This window comes from Pinus tabuliformis, chromosome 5_2 (genome assembly GCF_031772625.1).
Source record: "Pinus tabuliformis cultivar Carrire ecotype Pingquan chromosome 5_2, CPIR1, whole genome shotgun sequence".
NCBI classification, from domain to species: domain Eukaryota; kingdom Viridiplantae; phylum Streptophyta; class Pinopsida; order Pinales; family Pinaceae; genus Pinus; species Pinus tabuliformis.
The window spans coordinates 608273913-608286338 of NC_142306.1; the positions used below are offsets into that span (position 1 = coordinate 608273913).

The following is a 12426-nucleotide window of genomic DNA, read 5'->3' on the forward strand; positions in this document are numbered from 1 at the left end:
TATGGTCATATTACATAATTATTTTATTGGTAAAAATCTAACATTACATTGGAAAATATATCTGGTCCTGCATTACCTGTGCCATCCCCAGGCCAACCATCAAGAATCAAGGCATGTACAATCCTATTCCTACTCCTAGCCAGCCCTGGGAATCCATCTCCATGGACTCTTTGTCAAGCCTCCCTTATACCAAGCATGATAATGACTATGTATTTTTTGTCATGGATAAATTTTCTAAGATGGCTATATTGGTGGCTTGTAAGAAGAGTATCACCACAGAGGACACTACCAAACTCTTCTTTGAACAAGTATGGTTACATTTTGGGATCCCACTGACCATTATATCAAATCGAGATAACAGGTTCATGAGCCCATTATATTCAACCCTCTGGACATTATTGGACACCAAGATCACCAAATCAACTTCATTCCATCTCCAAACTGATGGTCAAATAGAGGCCATTAACAGGATGATAGTGCACATACTATGCATGTACAACTCCAAGCATCCATGAACCTAGGATGAGAGCCTACCTTATGTGAAAAACAATTATAACAGAGCTCTCCATAGCTCGACTGGATGCAATCATTTTCAAGTGGGTCTGGAATTTCAACCATTGTGTCTGATTGATGTTGCCATGCCTCATGTGACTACATAGACAGAATTGATACATGTACACTCTGAGGTTGTTAAAGCAACCTGGTTTATTGAATGCATCTAACATATCCATTAGCAAGTGCATGATATCTTAGATAATTCTAATGCCAAGTACAAGCAATGACATGATCAACATCAAGTGCTACACAAGTTTCAAGTGGGTGACAAAGTTTGGTTGCATTTGCAGAAAGAACCTCTTACCGGAGCCCATGGGAAGCTCAGACCACTTGGACACGGGCCTTACACCATCACCAAGGTTGTGGGAGACAATTATTTTAAGCTCAACATTCTCCCATTCCTTAGTCTACACACAATTTTCAATGTGGATTACCTTCGACCATACTTTCCACCATTTTCGAACACATCAAACATTTTATAACAACTAACACCAATAAAGCTAAACCCAGACTGAATGGAACTTTCCACAACTGATCAGATCATGGACACACAGATCAAGAACACTTGCCAATAGAAGATCCAACTATATCGGGCTGTCAAATTTGTCCAACTCTTGCACCAAGGCAAGTGACTCACTAGGGACCAAGTTCAGCAAAAGTTTCCCCATCTCATGGAGGCACTCAACGCAGTGGGGACCATTTCTTCCTAAGGGAGGAGGCCTAATCCAGGTGGATATTGGTGGCTAACCGGCTATTCCACTTAGACCCCCACCATTGTTTCTTTTAGTTTCCTTAATTTTTTCCCAATCTACTATTTTTGGCATTTTTTTGGGTCCTGAACTTTTAGAATCGTTTTGAGGCCATAAACAACATATTTTGTTAGAAAATGGATAAACCCACAAATATTAATAGGGCTTTGCAATCAAAAGTTTGAATCCTTGGATAGATATTTCTAATGAGGTAATGTACACATCAAATGGGGATCGTATGCCAAATTTATGAACCTAGGAAGTTGATGTACCAATTTACCCCAATGAGGCCCACAATGTTTTGGCGCTTCATCTCCTAGGGTTAGGTTTTTGGATGTTTATGGTTTTTTATTTTTTCTCAATAATAAATAGGCCTCTAAGCCTCATTATAACATATTTCAGAAGGTATGCATCCACCACATATCATCTCAGAGACAAGCTACCATCGCTTGAGCTAGTTTATTTCCATTCTCCATGCAAACAATTTTCAGCATTTTGTTATTAATGAATTAAAGTTTTATTTCTGATGTATCTCTGTTTTATATTTATATTTGTATTTCATTTCATTCCTTCATAAATCTGGATCATTCAAAAAGATTTCCAAACCAATTTAAGTAGCAATAAGCAATACCCCATGTACCACACACCATTTTATGGTTATTTCTTTCTATGTAATACATTTGGTTATAAGGAATTTACTTGTGATCATTCTCTATGCCATTATTTTAACACAAGGCCATGAATGATAAAGTCACTTAAGAAGAATAAAAGTTTCCACCTAAAATATGGAAAGAGAAAGAAGAAAATTTTAGCCTCATATTGCATATACTCAAAAGGACAAAGATAAGTGGTATGCCAATAGTGGTTGCTCGAGACACATATCAAGGGATCAGAGAAAGTTTATCAACATTAGGGAGATAGATGGAGGTAAAGTAAATTTTGGGAACACTGCATTTACAAGAATCATTGGAAAATGTATCATTACCATTGATAATGGAAGAACCGAAGTGTGAGATGTCTTGTATATAGAAGGATTAAAGTAAAATATTCTAAGTGTCAGTGAGATATGTGATCAAGGTTTTGATGGCATATTCAAATCCAAACGGTGTCATATCTGAAATTTAGATACAAGTAAGTTGGTAGAAAAAACTATCAGGACCAATAATAATACATATATACTTGATGAAATAAATGAAGAAAATTTGTGATAGAAAGATGAAAGAGGGTAAGATTATCTCTCATTTTCTTCAAATAGACAATGCCATTAACTACACTGCAAGTCTTGACAAAGAAGAAGCCAAGTCTTTCTGGAAGTTAAAAAGAGGAACCAAAAAGTTCAAAGGTAAGCTTCCTTTAAAGTTCCTTGAATGTGGATGAATAGGTCATTATGCATCTGAATATCCCTATGTTAAGATGAATGATACTGGTGATGAGCCAAGATTCAAATCCAAACATACAAAGAAGAAGAAAACTAGTAAGAAGAAGAAATTCTACTGAAAAGAGAAAAGTGACAGTGAATGTAATGAAACTATGACCAATAAAGATTAGGGGTGAAATATTATTCATCGTTGAAATAGAAGAACCTTAAGCAGAGAGAGATTATGAAGGAGAACTTAAATGTTCATTAAAAGAGACAGGATTCTCTAAAAGAAGGAAGTTCAACTTATGTTGTAGCTTCAAGACAAAAAATTAAATGAAGACACTATTATTGCTCTCGAATTCAAACTAGAAGAAGACAAAGGGGTAAATAAATTTTTGTGAGAAAAATTACATGAGAAAGAACAAATTTGTGAAAGACTAGAGGATGAAGTTGTCCTCTTAAGAGAATAATTAGAGTAGATCAAACAAAAGTTTCACAAAGAGATTGAATCACTAGATCACATTCTCATCATATAAAGGTCTCCTCTCATTAAAACGGGTCTTAGTAATCAAGGAAATTGTGAGGCACCCAAGAACAATGGTCCCTCGATCTCATCAAATGAATAACATATCAAGAAGATCAATTAGACATTTAATGCATCAAGCAATAACTTTCTTGAAGATCAAAGAAAGAAATGAACTCCAAGCATGTTATTTCAATGACTCAAGACAATTCTAGGAAGGAGTGGAATATAAAAATCCATAATGAAGAAAGATGTTCTCTTATGACAAAGAATCCTTACAAAAGATCCACAAGCAGAAATGAAGCAAGTGTTGAAAATCAACAAATGAATATGGCTCCTCACAAAGTATCCATAAGAAATAATGAAGTAGGTGTTGGAAATCAACAAATTGATATGGTTCTTCTAAGGAATAACTTTAGAAGATCAAGATATCTTTCTACACCCATGTATGAAAATAAGTTCCTTAGTTATTACTTTTCATGTAATTATTTTGGGCACAAAGCATAGAATTGTAGAACATATTATGAGGTTAGGTATAGAGGATATGATCAAGTGCCTAGATGGAGACATGTGAATCAAATTAGGAGAATGCACCAACCACTCATGTAATGTTAGATATGCCATAATGAAGGTCATATATCGCGAGATTACATACTCAACTTGAGATGGTACAACAGAGAGGGACTTCCTATCAATACAATATCTACAATATGGAGAATAGGTCAAGTAGGACCTCAATTATATATGATTTCTCATATCTAATCCCTTGGTGAAGACTTCTTCAAGACTATCATCTATTTGATCAAAACTTGAAGAAGCAATTGCATGTAGATAGAATGAGCAATTTGAGTACAACTTATGAACAATAGCAGGGAATTTTTTAGTTAGTATGAGAAGTAAGGTTGATTCAGTAAAGAATTCATCATGTCCACAGGTCCACAGGAAAGTTCAAACACACTAGCGTGCGTTGGAAATAACTTGTGTATGAAGGAAAATTCAGGTCCATAGGATAATATAGGGCAAATAGAGAATGTAGATATGACATGTACTTATCAATGAAGGAAGCATGGTCTCAGGAGGAGACTTTGAAGGTGCAGGAATAATTGTGAACAACTTTGGTAGAAAGATATTTATACTGATCCATAGGATAACATACGATCTCAGTGGTAAACTCTATCATCATGGAAGCATGATTATATGGCAACAGAAAGGCATCATGGTTCGTGCAGGTCCACAAGATTAGGAATAGTTCAAAAGCTTTGGCAGCATACTTATAGAGACCTTATTTCATAGAAGAACAATTTGTGGAGTTCTGATAGATACTTACTAGATGAAAAAATTATGGTAGAAATAAATACACCACAAGAGTCACTTTGCATATGAATATAGTAAACATTCATGAACCTTTTCCATTGATGTCAAAGGGGGAGATATTGGAGAGATTGATACAAACCAAAGGAACAAGAATATTGGAAGAGAAAACGCAGGTATTGACAGAAAGAAGGGAGGAATCTTCATAGTCAGGTAGGGTGAGTTGTTAAAACTATGTCAGGGGGATTTTGGTTTGATTGGCATCAATAAGCATTAATGTCTGATGGTGTCACCATTAATGAAAAAGGGGGAGACTGTTGCACATAGTGTTGTCACCGATGAAAACAAGATGTCAAATGGAATTTCTGAGATAATAGTAGCATCATTTATGGATCATAGGAAGCAATATGACAATTAGACATCTTGAATACCTTCGTTAGGTAAAATCCAATGAAGCTTGAAGATTATTGAGTTTTTTTACTAAGTTAAGAAGCCCTAATGATCCTATAAATAGAATGATTGTGTAGGTCTCATCGATACCTTTCCAAAAATATATCCCACTATAAAATAATCCTCCTAGATAAGAATTTACAAACATTTTAAAATCATCGTTAGTTGGAGGTCCAAACTATAGGACAAAAACGCAAATTATTGATATGTTAAAGAGTGTCGTTGGTCGATTTAGCCGTTGGAGTCTCTGCTCAGACTATTTAACATGCTAAGCTGGATCTGTTTCTTCAACTTGTCCTGACGATGAACCACACTGGTTGGTTCGAAACGCGTCGACAAATGATTTATCTTGTGATTTTCGTCGAAGATCTTCTCTTAAACTTGATATGGATCACATAAGCCTCAATTCAACAACGAGTGCACACTTTTCGGGTGCATCCATGGCTTATTGACCATATCAATGGCGGATCTCAATAGAACTTACATGAAATTTAACCTATTAAATATTGGAAGCTTTGAAATCACTTCTCTTTTATTATGATCTACCTCAATCCCTACAAAAGAGATAATATATCAAAGACCAACACCTTTATTTAACAACATGTAACATTTTTCATTACTTACGGAAATGTTAGTTACTTGGCATTTGATTAAGAAGTTTCCAAGGTTCTCTAACGCTTCCTCAAATGAATCAGCATAAACAATAAAATAATCCATGTACATTGCAACATGGTTATGGATTAAGTACGAAAAGATTCATAGCACTACTCTTAGGAATGTGCCACAACATTAAACGATTCAAACACAACACTCAATAAGTGAATGTAACCCATGGGTTTGTGAACGTGGTTTTGTATTGATCATATAGTGCAATCTATATTTGATGATAGCCACTAAAACCATCCAAAAATAAAAAATACAGTTTGTTTGTTAGATTTTCTAGAGCTTGGTCAATGAATGGAAGATAAAAATATTCCTTCATGGTGGCCTTGTTTAAATCTTGGAAATCCACATAAATTTTCTATTTACCATTCTTCTTGGGAACTACTACAATAGGTGAGACCTTTTTGATAGATAAATTTGGCATCAAGAAGCTTTTGCAATTCATCTTTAACTACTTCTTTAAGGGCTAGGTTCATATTCCTTTGGGGTTACCTAATAAGATGGGAATCACTCTAACTATAATATGATGAGAGAAAGTGTTAAGGTGTATACCTTTAATTTCATGGTAGTATCATGCAAAAGAACTTTATTTTTTTTTGTAGGACTTGGATCAATTTTTCCTGCTAGGATTCAGTACGTTGAGAACTTATATGCAAAAATTCACTTTGGTTGATACCAATGGGCATGTTGTAGCACTATTTTTTCTAGGTGGTGGTTGCCACGATATTACAAAATGTAAAAGGGGATGTTGAAACACTATTTTCCTACACATCAAATTAAAACTCTATGTAAAATCTAAATTTTAGAGCAAAGTGTTCATTTGGCTTTCCTCAATGTTTTCTTTGAAGTTCATTACTTGATCTATTGCAAATACGATTATAGAAATTCTCCATCATTGTTGCCATTGTTATACCATAGAATATTTTCTAGATAAGTGAGGGATTTTTTAGGTGGGTATAAGGTCTCTTGTTTCACTAAATCCCCATGTGAAATAAACATATTTCTAGATTTTCAACTAATAAAAGCATTTGTGGTAGCAAGCCTGGGCCTATCAAGGATCATGGGATGTTCCAAAAAGAATATTTGGGATATAAGACCATAAATTCTACGAAGTAATCACAAGAGTCAAATGAGACAATAACATAATCCAATACTCCCTCTCATATTATCTTGGATTTTTTAGCAAATTCAAGGATGGAAGGATTGGATGCAGGTTAGGAAAATTGAATTTCTCCATGGTTTTTCAATAATTTTCTACATTGTTATCTTAATCCATGACTCAAATAATTTTTGTAGCTTTTATCAAACTATGAATTAAACTTAGAAATATGAAAATTGCAATGCCAAAACACCACCAAAAGATCTTATGGTCATAGGTTCAAGTCCTGGAACTTTACAATTTTCTCAAGCTTTTGCGTTGACAATTGTGCTAGAATTAGAATGGTTATCTGATCTGAAGTCCCTACTTAGAGATAGTGGAATAAGATCATTAGATGATGGCTCTTGATGGGAAGTTGTGACAAACACAGTACTACATGTCAAGAATGATATTGTAATAGTTGCAAATTGAATCACATATTTGAGGTGGGGTGGCTGGGGGGTGGGGTGGGGTGTGAAGGGGTACTAAAAATAACTTAGGAATGGGATAACCTCTCAATGGGTTATGTGTGGTAGTTTCTTGGGCTTGAGAAGAGCCAAGACCAATCCCCTAAAATTCTCCAATGTTAAAATAATTGGCATGGAGACCTAGAATGAACTCAGTTGCACATAATTCCCAAAAGAATACAAGGGAAGCTCTCTATTATTGCAAGGAGGTTTTCCAAATACCATAAGCTATTGATCCATCTAGTTATCTCTCCATGTTGGGATGTTCATGAGTCCATGGAATGATTCCCCTTTCTTGAACTAGGCAAGTGTTTGGTTCTAAGGTCAATGAACAAGAACAATACTAGTTTTGTTTATATCCATATTTTTCATCTCTTCCTTATTGACGCCACTTGAGTAGTACTCTCTCATCATGACCCTATATTTGGATATATCATATAAATGGCGAATGGAAGCAAGTAACTATGATGTCATATAAGCTCCACAATTATGTTTCTAAGTTCATTGAGACATTAATCAAACTTATTGTATAGGTTTTGTGAAAAGTTATGGTTCTTTTTTTCAAGAAAGTTTAGCTACATAGTGGTGAAATAATAAATACAATTAAACAATAACACACATAAAAAAATAAAAATAAAAAATAAATATTTAGAATCAAATGTACATGGAAATAAGATTTTCTCTCAATAAAATGTCATGTGCTAATGATACATATGTCTAGGTCCTATAAGTATGAGTGCTAATGATATAAATGTCTAATCCCTAGAAGTATAAGTGCTAATAATACATATGTCTAAGCCCTATTTTCTTCTAGACTTTGTTTTTCCTTATTTGCTTTAAATACAAATTATGAAGCAAATTTGCATTCGTCGAGAAAAAATCACCATAAATTAATAAGAAATGGAAAAAAAAATCGTTGTTTTAAAGTAATATATATATATATATATTAAACAAAAAAATAAATGCACATTTTTACCATAACCAAAGCAAAATTCAAAAGTGTATATATAATTTAAAATAAGATCTTAATTCTATTTATCTCAAAAGCTTAATAACTTTACAATGTATTGTGCGCATCTTGCTTCACTTTTGCATTGCATTTACCAATTTAAATAGTATATTAAGTAAGATAATTATTTAGAAACTTATTTGCAACAAAATGCTTTTCCTTGCAATTTTATCTTTAAATGTTGGAAAAATATATTTATGTTATCGATGATATGTAGTTCAAATTGAGAACATTCTAAAATATTTTTTTAGCTTTAATGTTATCTTTTTAGTTTCTACAAAAGAGAGAATATATATATTTTAGTAGAATAGGAAAACCATTATAACTCAACAATTAAAGAAATAATATAATATTAATATTACAATAAATATATAAATAATAAAAAACAATTTTCAATTTTTTTTTATCTTTTGCCCATTAAGTAATGTTCCCACTTTTTCGCACTCTGTACTATCAGAGCAAATACATACATTAATTCGAAATAATTCTCGAATGAGAAAACCATTTTCAATTTTCGTTAGCGAAGATGCCATGGAAAAACCTGTGGACCGCAGCATACAGTATTCGACCATTGGAACCGACTGCGGTTTTGAATTAGCGAAGGCTTGATTGAGCATATACCTTGTGACCGGCTTCTGCCCGACCTCTACTTCCAAAAATGATTACCCATATACCTGAGAAAGGCCAGCTATGGGTTCAGAACACATAATACTTACGTCTGACCAATCCGTGCAGATGTCCGGAAGAGGAGCTTCGCCTTCCAATATTTCGCAGACATGGCGTATGCCCAGCCTGTTCTCTGGCTCTGGATGAGAACACAACAACCCCAATTTCAGCACCTTCTCCATCTCGCCCGCATCATATGCCTTCCCCAGCTTTGGATCCGATGCCTCCACCAGCCTCTCCTCGCTGTACAGCTGCCACGCCCACTCAACCAAAATCGTTTGCTCGGCGTCCTTCGACAGATCCACGGGCCTCCTCCCGCATGCCACCTCCAACAGCAAAACCCCGAAACTGAACACGTCCGATCTGGGAGAGGCCTTCCCCGTGTGTATCAGCTCCGGCGCTATGTAACCCAGCGTTCCCACCACATGCGTCGTCTGAGGATTCTCGCTGTGATCATAAAGCCGAGCGAGGCCAAAGTCTCCTAGCCGCCCGTTGAGCTCGGAATCCAGAAGCACGTTGCTCGACTTGATGTCTCTGTGGATGACCATTTTCTCCCATCCCTCGTGCAGATACAGCAGCCCCGCCGCCACGCCCTTCAGGATCGCGTATCGCCGATGCCACGGCAGGACTGTTGTTGGGTTCCCGAATATGAGATTATCCAGGCTGCCGTTGGGCATGTAGTCGTAAACGATGAATAATTGTTTTTGCCTCCGGCACCAGCCCCGGAGATGAACCAGGTTCCGGTGCTGTAGGCGTCCCATGCTCGAGATCTCTGCGACGAACCCTTTCATTCCCTCAGTGAACTCCTTCGTTATGCATTTCACTGCGACTTCTTGGCCGCTGCTGGGGAGAACGCCCCTGTAAACCTTGCCAAAACCCCCTTGCCCCAAAACGTTTTCGCCCCGGAACCTGCCTGTGGCGATGCTCAGATCCTTGTAAGTGAATCTATGGGGCCAGTACTCCTGCTCCCATTCTTCAATCGTTTCCCTGTTTCTCGCTCTTTTCAGAAGCAGGACCGCGCCAATCGCGAGTGAGACGATAACAACAATCGCCACGGTGATGCCGGCTATGAGTCCGCGGTCCGGATGATTGGAATCCATGTTAGCAAGTGAAGGGAGACGCGACACATCAAGGGGCGGCGCCGTGCCTTCGGTGGTGAAGCTCCACGCCAGAACGTAATGGTCTTCCACGAAGGCTCCCGTGGCCGCTGAAAATCCAACAAACATCTTCTCTTGCAGAACGTTGTGCAGGTCGATTTTCAGAGATATCAATGGCCTCTGAGGTCTCGGCAAGCCGGCCAATGTGATGGTAACGTTGAGGCGGCTTTGTGAATGATTGTAATCGATCCAGGCCTGTATGTTCCGTCCACTCTTGAGGCTCAATCCCTGGAATCTGTCCTCCCCATTCCAATATCCGGCAGGCTTGGTCACCACTGACTTGAGGTCGTTGATGTCCACGCCCACGTGGTTGTCGTCTGGGTCTTTGAAGTCCAGGTTCCTAATCGTGTCGAACTCCACTGCAAGCAAGTGATTGGATGCCTGCCCGCAGTTGGTGTTGTTTAGCAAGCCCAAATAATGGGCTGCCAGAGCGCCGAAGGGAGATCTGTGGGGCATCATGACGAAGGCTATTCCATGACCGCCTACGCCAGAGGGAGGAGGCACCATTGAGAAAACGAAGGTAGTGCTGAAGGAGCAAACCGTCTCCTTGTTTTTCATCTGCAGAGGAATTGAATACAGCGCGTGGCCTGAAATGAAATGCGAGTGATTTGTGAGGACAAGCACAGGTACGAAGGGCATGACTGAAGCACCCCCTCCCAAGAATAAATTGCTTCTATTGAATCTGTTGAAAGCGAAAGTCGTGTTTCGATGATCCTCCTCCATGGTCTGTGCAGCAAAAATTGGTGTTAATAGGTAGCTGAAGGCTATCAGGCGGAGGAGGGGGCTGCGACATGGAATCATCACCATTCTTTTCTTTCGCATGAACTAAATTTCTCTCACGAACAAATGAATGAATCTTAAGTTCAACAATCTGATATTGCCATCAGCATCTATGGTTACACAGCAGTGTTGACTGCCATCTACACAGCAATGTTGACGGCCAGCTATGCCGTAATAGATTAGATATAAATTAGACCAGACCGTAAAAATGTAGTTAGTTCACAAATCATATATTTAGATTCATACATCATTATTGGTCCCCCAATCATTTATAATTATTAATCATATTTTAAATATAAATATTTATTATTAAATATTATTTAAATATTTTTTATATGAGTGATATATCAAGGCCTTAGTCTGATTTATATCCAATGTTTAAAATTATTGTTTTGCTAGAAACTGTACTATCACGGAAAAAGCTAATTTTTTAAAGTTATTTTGTTTATACATTAAATTATATTTATACCACATATTTATTTTTAATTATTTTATTATGAATATAAATAAGGGTGTATAATTAGTTTTTTCTTGTAATTTAGTTTAATAAAATATTTTAATGTTATGATGATATGTTGTATGTACTCCAAACAATAATAAAATTGTAAAATAAATTATATAAATATTTGTTTAATATTTTTTATTAATTTTTAAATATAATTAAACATATTTTTGGTAAATATTATTTATATATATATATATAAATAATTAATTGACATTGAAGAGAATGATAAGTTAATAATTATTTATTTAATATTGAATGATGGCAATTTTTTTATAATGTTCATATTATAGTACACATGTCATGTCATTAGAGTATAAATTGATATAATGAGAATTGTACACATATTATTTTTACATATTTTTTTCAAATTTATATTTTTTAAATTAAAAAATAAAACCCATAAAAATTGTCTATTCAATAGTTTACACCAATGAGAAAATGAAATTTTTGAATTTATACAAACAATTTGTGTTTATGGTACATAGTAATTAATAATAATGTTATTTTTCAAATTATTTATATTTATTGTAAATAGTAATTAGTGATATAGTACATAGTAATTAATAATAGTGTACACAAAAGTCAATTTTTGCCATCATTACACAATAAAAGGGAAGACATTTAAACCAATCATATTTGAGATAAATAGAAATAAATTTTGATTTCATAATGTTAAACTTTGGATAGATTTTAAATTTTTTTAATCAAAGAAAAACCAATAGCAAGTAAATGAAAACTCAATACATTTCTATCCTGCTACCACAAATATAATAATAATTTTTTTATTTTTGTGATATATAAAATTTTTGCCCATGGGGTTTTGGATTGACGGTGAATGGGTGCGTTGTTAAGGCACTCCTTGTGATAGGTCACTGGTTCAAATCCCCCGTGGGTACTTAGGTTAGTCTTAACTAGAAAAAAAAAAAGATATATAAAATTTTTATTTTAATCATTTTATTTTGAATATAAATATTTTATTTTTTTGCGATATATTAAATATTTATTTTTAATCATTTTAATAGTGAAAATTTTTGAAATCTTATTCATAAATTAAATCGTTTTTCTTAATTAAAAAAAAAATAAATTACCCTTC

The 12426-nt window shown here is 35.3% G+C and overlaps 1 pseudogene; it reads right to left on the bottom strand.

The window, feature by feature from the left end:
- Positions 1-8642: 8642 nt before the first annotated feature.
- On the bottom strand, positions 8643-10996 carry LOC149160483 (L-type lectin-domain containing receptor kinase IV.2 pseudogene; annotated as a pseudogene).
- Positions 10997-12426: the final 1430 nt, after the last annotated feature.